Here is an 8212-nt window from a genome sequence, read left to right on the forward strand (position 1 = left end):
CTAACATGTCTGTCGGATGGTGAGGCGGCTGCTGATGGGCTGTGCCTGCATCATTTCCCCAGATGTCTTCCTTTTTAAAATTTCCATTAACTCTATAAAATCTGTACATCTGTCCGTAAAAAATTTATTGTTTACTTTTATAAAGCAAGGAGGAGAGAGGTATTTTTTTGGAATTCAATGTTCTGTACACTTTTGGTTGAACTTTCATAATTAAAATTATCCTTGTGCTTTATTTTATTTTCAGTTAAGTTCTTTTTTATTATGTACCAGTTTCAGTTGCTCTGTTATAATTTTTTGAGGTTATGAGTTTTTCCTAAGTGTTTGAGGGTAGCACAGAAATAGATGTATTTTATATGTATAGAAACTGTAAGATGTTTAACCAGCTCCTTTGAAACTGGAATAAAAGGAAAAAAAAATTAAGCATTTCAGCTTGTTTTTTCTCTAGAGACGGAGTATCGTTACTCATCCATCTACTTCATGCCGAAATGTATGCCAGTGACTGAGTTATTTGTCTGTCTTTTACAAAATTTAATGTCATTGAAGCATTTTTTCCCATTTCCTCAAGGCAGCAACTGTTTCTTCACTGAGTGATCTTTAGTCTGCATCCCTCTTCAATATTTTTTTTTCTTAAATGTGGAATTAGTCCATTAACTTAGAACACAGTTTTAGACTCTCAGATAATATGGAGAGAAATTGTGTGACCTTCTTTCTTGCACGCTATGGGGAAATCACCACAGGAACAGATCGCTGAACCAAAGAAAAGCAAACAATGCTGGACACTTGCCTTTTCATAAATCTTTACCTGGGGTCAGCCATCAGCTTTGTCAGTTGATATTATGTAGCCAAACAGCAAGAGGTGTAAACCAACTGAGATGCAAAGGTAATGACCTTTAGAGAGTGCCTTGGATTTAGTTCATTTGTCTTGGTATTCGTTGAAAAAGGAATGGTGAAAAGGCACCAAATAGCATCCCAAAATGAGGTGCCAAGAAAATTATTCCCTGCTTGTTTTATGGAGAAAGAATTCTTTTTAGTCAATCCTTTGTTATTTCAAGACAACCATTTAAATAAAATACCAAATAAGACAACAAAAATCCTATTTTCCATCCCCCAGAGCAAAAATTGTTTCCTGACACTCATAGGGATCTCTTATGCCAGTTCATAGTGGTTGCCAGGCTGATGGAGGACTGAAATTTGAGAAGCAAAAAAACATACTGTATTATCTCAATTTTTTTAATCCAATGAAACCTTCAGGGAGGAGAAATTGCCATCCAAAAGAACTGCCTAGAATGTTGACAAATCCTATTGGTAAAGCTAATTAGTCTAATAATGCTATACTTGGCTAAAGAAAAAGAAAAATAGCTCTCTGGCAATAATTAAACTGGTTGCCTGGGAAAAATACTATGCCTTACTCCCCTATTGAGAAGCAGAATCAAACAGCTCTGAGCTGGGTACCGAAATTCCAAACTATGAATCACATCCGCAAAGGAAGATTTCCAGCTTCATCTTCTTTGCTGACATATATTTAGAAAAAAATAGGGTCAAGACTTTGACATTCTGCTGCAGCTTTTAAATGCAATGTAAGCAGCTACAAATTTTTGTCCTTCTGAATTATTTTCTGTTTCTTTTGTAGGATTTTTTCCCCCATGGTTTGGGGTTGAGTGGGCTTGTTTTATTGTTTGTTTGCTTTTTCTTTAAGAACAATTGGTCAGGAAAACATTCAGATATGTCTTGATCCACATAAATTTTTGGTCCTACTTACAAGTAGAATACAGCTCCTCAGTGATAGCATTATGATATTGTTTGCATTCATATGATATGATTCAAGATATGGTATCATTCAAGATAGCTTATATAACAATTTACATATTCACATCAGGGAATAGTTATTAATTGTTTGAAAGCTTTAAAAAGGCTCACAGAACTAGTCTTCCTAAATAAAAAAAATCATAAAAAATCAGAATAATTTGCTTCTCGTTTAAGCTGTGGCTTTGAGCTTTCTGTCTTTTTTAACTTTTTGAGCTTTCTGTCCAGTAATTGTTGTACCAAAGATTTGAGGGAAAGACCATACTGTTCAGAACTCATTAACTTTTTTAATTTTACCACAAAGTATAAATCAGACATTGATTTAGAGCTGTTCTTATTTTTCACTCCTAAGCAAACCTGATGCTGAAATTTTATTATACCAGAACTATAAAAAATCACCCCTCTCAAATTCCATACAAGTACAACTCATTAATAAATCAACTGTTTTGTTTAAAAACTCGATAGAAATTTAAAATGTTTCAGTATTTTACAAAGCAATGACCTAAATAGTCAGCTAGTGTTTGCCTTGGGTTCAGCACAAATAAATCATGCCAGTGAGGTTCAGTCATTTCCTCAGATTGAAGTGGAATGTTGCCAAGAAGTTACATTCAAAAACTCACATTGTTGGGTGTTGTAGTTATTGTTCAACAGGGACTGCTGAGAATTGCATCTGAGGGTAGACAAAGGTGAACATAAAAAAATTAAGGACCTGAATTTAAATCTGACAATAACACAGAAAGAAGTATGACTAATTTCATCCTACAACATTACCTGAAACTTCTGGTTCTAAATGTCAGGTTAAAAGTTAATGTTCAAAAGCAGAGTTTTCCACTAATATTTCCCCAGACTTTTATGAACAGCACTTGAATTTCTCTGTGATTTGACATTATTTACTCCTCTTGCAATCCAGAACTTACAAATAAATAAGCAAATATTTTAAAAAATGAGGGATAGTTAACCAATTTTTTTAACTGAAAGGAAGACATAAATCTGCCTTTGATTCATAATTTGAATAAAGATTGATTGCTGTTATTTTAACTAAATCCTTCCATTATGTCTTCACATTAGCTGCTTATGAAATTAAAAATTACAGTTATTCAGAATAATTATTAAAAATAATATAGAATATATTGTTTGTTTAACTACCCACACTTATGCAGGTGTGTTTGTGAGATTACTAATGTATGATAACTCTGGATACTTTTTTACATTGGATTGTTCTATTTCAGACTGGGTTGTGTACTCTTCTTCTTTAAAGATGTCATGAGAGTTATATGTTGACCCACACTCCTTTCCCAATTTCAACACAACTGTAATTGTCAGCCCCAGGGAAGTTTGGTCTCGTAGAGTTGTCTTTGTTTGTTTGTTTATATGGGGGTGATGGTCTAGAAAGGACTTATTTCTTATAGTGTAATATAAAGGAAAGATTAATAAAGCTCTGTGTTATCATTGTTTACTAAGTATTACAAGGAAAAAAATCTTTAACTTGGGCCTTAAAAAGTATTCTTACTGCTCTCAAGTCTACAATTTCTTTCTCCTCAGTGTTTCATGCCATGATTTCCTTGGTCCTTCAGTTTGCCAGGATGTTGGAATAATCAAAACACTCTCCGACTTAATTCTGGTTAGTTTTATTTTTTTTCACTAATAAGAAAATACCTTTTTTATAAGGATTAGTTTTTCCCCTCCATGCACAGGTAACTGCAATCTGTAATTACCTTCCTAAAAAAAATTTCCTGATGGTTTTTCTGTTTGGAAAAGATGTTCAAGTTTAAATAACAGTATACACCAAAAAAAAAAAAAAAATATTAAACAAAGATCACCAAATTTTAGAATGGTTTAGGTTGCAAGGGACCTGAAAGATCATCTACTTCCATCCCCCCTGCCCTTGGCAGGGACACCTTCCACTAGACCAGGTTGTTCAAATATCGCCTTGAACACTTCCAGGTATGGAGCATCCACAACTTCTCTGGGTGCCCTGTTCCAGTATAATTGATTCAAATCCTTATCTGGTTCAATGGTTATTCATCCAGATATATCTCTTATTGTAGTGTGTTTTCAGATTATAAGTTCTAAGATTTTTCACACTTTTGACTTGAACTACCCATTCATATGATGATATTGATAAATTACGGACAGCGGATATTTAGGAGAAAAAAAATCAGGATTACATACATGACAAGAATTTCCTCTGATGCATCTTTCTGTCAATCATTGAAGACCTGATATGAAGGAATCACTGTGCTCAGTAGGTGTCATTAAGCCCCTATTTCAGAAATTGATTTAACACTTTTATTTCTTTGACTTTCTCATTTGTATCAGTATAACAAAGTAGCATTGTTTCCTATATTCAATTACTTCTTCCATTAAAAAAGAATGTCCCTTATGTACCCCAATAATGTAATTTTTTTTTGAAGGGGGAGAATTTGAAATAGGAAATAATATTTCCCATTCATCATCTATAAAAATTAACAAATTTTATAGACTTGTAGATATTTTTCCTCTTTCTTCTACGTCTTGTCAGAGCTTTGTCTCTTACACTAGTCTTTGAACACATACAAACATATAGTGTTATTACAATACAAACGGAAAATATTTATGCTACTACTGTTCTACATACATATCAGTTTGGAAAAACAAGTTACATTAAAAATATTTTAGATGTATTTTTTAACTATTTCTACGAACAAATCAAATCCCATTCCAGATGAAAATTAACAATACATGAATATTAATATGCTGCTGTTTTATCAGACAAGGTTGCAATTTGTTGATCTTTCCATGATTTCAAGTTTTTCTAAGATGTCTACTGCTCAGGGGCAATGTAATTTAAAAATATTTTAAAAATAAGGAGGGTCAGAGATTCTTCTAATAGTAAAAAATATATGTCTGAAAGGTGTATAAATTAGATGCTGGAAAAACATTTTCACTTGTTCCTTTTCTTCTAAAAAATAGTTTCCTTTAAGTCCAGAATTTTCATAGAAATATGTCAAATTTATCTATATTAGAAAAATCTTTGTTACATTTGTCCAATAAACAAATAAGTAATATAAACATTATATATATAAATCATATTTAATGACAATAGCAAAACATGAATAATGCAGTCAAAGAAATACATTACATTAAAAGATTTCAGTATTATCTAAGTTGGCAATTTCTAAGACTAAACTGAAAATTCATTGAAATTTTTGAGAAAGAAGTTTGGAAACTGCAGAATAAAAAATGTTATGAGAGGTAGCATAACTCGATTCTGACTGCCTCCCTACAATTTACAAATTCTCAGTAAATATAAGCCACAGCTGATAATATGATCCCTTTTCTTTAAAATCTCCTTGTTTGCCAGAACAGAATAATTTACAATTGAAGACAAATTGGATTAAACACTCACAAAGGGAATGAGTGTGTCAGCAAGAGCAACCCTTCCCCATGGAATTGCAACTTGGAAAAATTTTAGTACACAATGATACCAAAAAATCCCTATTTAGCTTCTTTATGTTAACAAGCAGGTTTATAATCTTTCTCTGAGAAAAATAAATATACCTCTAAAAGTAGAATATTGTCCAGTTGTCAAAAATGGGAAAATGGAAAGTGAAAAAAAGTCAAGATAAGTATGATAATTACAAGAAAAGTTCTATAGATTTTTATGGAAAAAGTGTATTAATATCAGATTCTATACTATTATAATAGCTGTTCAGAAAAACACCTATGCAAAAGCCTGTAATTAACCATTACTCTGGACTACATTACAGTTATTGCAAAATTGGCTCCAACAGCATATAATGTCACTTAGAAATTGTCCGTGTACCGTAAACTAAAATATTTGTGTTTATCACATAGCCAACACAACATTTCAGATCTTTTTTAATCAAAGTTGTAGTTTCCTGAGTTACCATTTCGTACCAAATGGTAAATGAAAAGGTAGATGCTAATCAGTGGTTTGTATTGAATAGTGAATGGGGAGGAGAGATGTTTCATTCAGGTGCAACCATATTTTCTATGTCATAACCATCTGCAAAATAACATGTATCTAAGCACATTGTACAATGAGGTCTAGCATTTACTGGGCAAAGCTTTGGCATAACAACAGGATTTACTCTGTCTATATCAAGGACAACACACTCACAGAGCAAACAGTAACCCAGGGATTCCAACTACAAGAGGAAATACAGGTTGCTATGTTACAATTCATATAGGTTTTGCAGCAGCAGATGGAAATTTTGAATGGAATTGATGCCCGTTTGGCTCTTTCACCCTGCATTTCCAGAAGTTTGAGTTATAAAGCAAACAAGCCACAAAATAGGTTGAGCTTGTAGAACATGATTCTGAACATACTCGATCCTTCTCTCTCATCTTAAAGGTATAGATAAAATAATTTATATTCCTTATTTCTTAAAATCAAAGCCCCAATACATTCCATGTATAGCAGACATAACTCTCCTCTCTTCCTTCTGTCATTAAGATTAATTTCAACTTACTGAGCTAGAGTCCCATTGTGAGATGTGCACAAGTGGACCCCTACAGCTTGTACAGACCACTTTGAAATCCATGGTTCATGCTGTGACTTTTAAAGTCCATTTCATAGCTTCCACAGAGAAGTAAATTAGTCAGCTTCCTGATCATTAATGTATGTCTTGTGCATGAGAGCATAGGAAGAAAGCGTGGTCAAAAATGGGAAGATGCAGGAAAACTTACAACAAAGAGATGCAAACGTAGTAGTTGAAGCCACCTATTTGTAACCTTGTGCAAGTCTGGAGCTGGTTTCCCGTCAAGTCTCCGAAACTCGACAACAGAGCCTGTTTCCCAAAGAGAGAAGAAAAAAAAAGGAAAAACCAAACAGCCAAAGCTATAGCAAAAATATATATTTTACACATAAAACAGATATATACAGTGAGAATACTATATACCTATAACCCCAGAAACCCCAAATAGCTTCCTAAAAGGGAAGAGGGGAAGGGAGAAGGGAAAAAAGGACCAAAAAAAGGATGAAAAGGGACAGAAGCAAAACAGGTATGCACAATCTAAAATATCTGGTAAACCAGCAAAATAAAGAACTGGCAAAATCTCACCACTTCCCTTGAGAGAAGCAGGATGGCTGAACGTGGCCCAGCACCCTCCCCTCACACATGGCTGACAACAGCAGTCACTGCAGGCCTCAGCTCCAGATAAGCAAGACCAAGGCAGGGACCCAGTGTTCTCAAACCTCACCGGAAAGGAAGAGAGCGAGTTCTCTTGTCTATGCCTTATTTATACCCCAGGTTACGTAAAGGAATAGCATGGAATACTTCCTGGGTCACCTTCCTGGTTACAAGCTAGTCTCCAGGAAGGCCTAGGGTGAAAACTATCATAAACCTGCATTTAAATAATGAGGTAGATATCAATTTGACTACGACACTTCAAAAATTCATATTTTCAGGTTACATGTAAGCTTCTACAGCATTCAACATCAGCTAAAGTTGGTTGACTTGGTCTGGTTTGACTAATTCAGGAGAGATATTTACGAGACTCAAGAGACATATAGCTTTGGGAAGAAACAAAAATACGGTCTTTCACAAAGAATCTAAACAGAAGTACGAAGAAAATGGTGTAGTATTCCTGTTCTTTGGAGTCATATTGTGACATACCTACCTTCTCTGTGAATACAGTTGTCTGATCTATCCAACCTGAGGTGTTGGCATTATGACATGGGCTTCAAATATATACAACCATATGCACAACACTAAATGTGTTACATCTGCATAACAGAGATTTGAAATTTCTGTTCTGGGAGGCTGGGCAGACAACAACAATTTGGTTGATATTACTAATAATACTCTCTTACTGACACTATTGCTTTTTTTTTTTCATGTAATAGCACAACATTTAAAAAATTCTATTCAGAACAGATACCTTCCTGAATATCTCCCTTGTGATGCTGGACTAAGACACCCTAGCAGCAGTCATAACACCCTATGCAATATCATTGCCTTCCAAATACTTTAAAGTCTTAAAGCTGGCAGACCCAGTGCTCATAGGCTTTCTGTCTATTCCCTTTCTGCCTCTCCTATTACTTGTTACTGCTTTTTTTCTTGTGTGCTTCCCTCATCACTATCTGAAATGAATCTGAATCTTGATTTTAATTCTTTTGTAACCCCTTTTTACTACTCTGACAGCCAAAAGACACTCTCTTACTGGCTTAAACTGCAACTGCTGCTAGGAGGATAATGACCGTATTAAAAGAGTACTGCTAACTCAAAGACTGATTGGGAAATTGCTCTACCAATTGATGAGCAATTGCGAACCACACTGAAGTTCTTCTAAGCTCTAGCAGGAAGCATGATAGTCCTTGATTTTCCATGGTTTGGGGAATTTAATGACTCTTGCTGGTTTTCTTGGTCAATTTCATTCAAAGAATTGTGCAGGATTGACCCCA

The 8212-nt window shown here is 34.4% G+C and overlaps 1 long non-coding RNA gene across 1 annotated transcript; it reads right to left on the bottom strand.

Moving 5' to 3' along the window:
- Window positions 1–1942: 1942 nt before the first annotated feature.
- On the bottom strand, window positions 1943–7101 carry LOC135407377 (uncharacterized). Its single transcript, XR_010426848.1, has 3 exons — window positions 6279–7101; window positions 3976–4022; window positions 1943–2473 (listed from the first exon to the last, which is right to left on the bottom strand). It is a non-coding gene; the product is annotated as an uncharacterized LOC135407377 (long non-coding RNA).
- Between the last annotated feature and the right edge of the window lie 1111 nt (window positions 7102–8212).

Source organism: Pseudopipra pipra, chromosome Z (genome assembly GCF_036250125.1).
Source record: "Pseudopipra pipra isolate bDixPip1 chromosome Z, bDixPip1.hap1, whole genome shotgun sequence".
NCBI classification, from domain to species: Eukaryota; Metazoa; Chordata; class Aves; order Passeriformes; family Pipridae; genus Pseudopipra; species Pseudopipra pipra.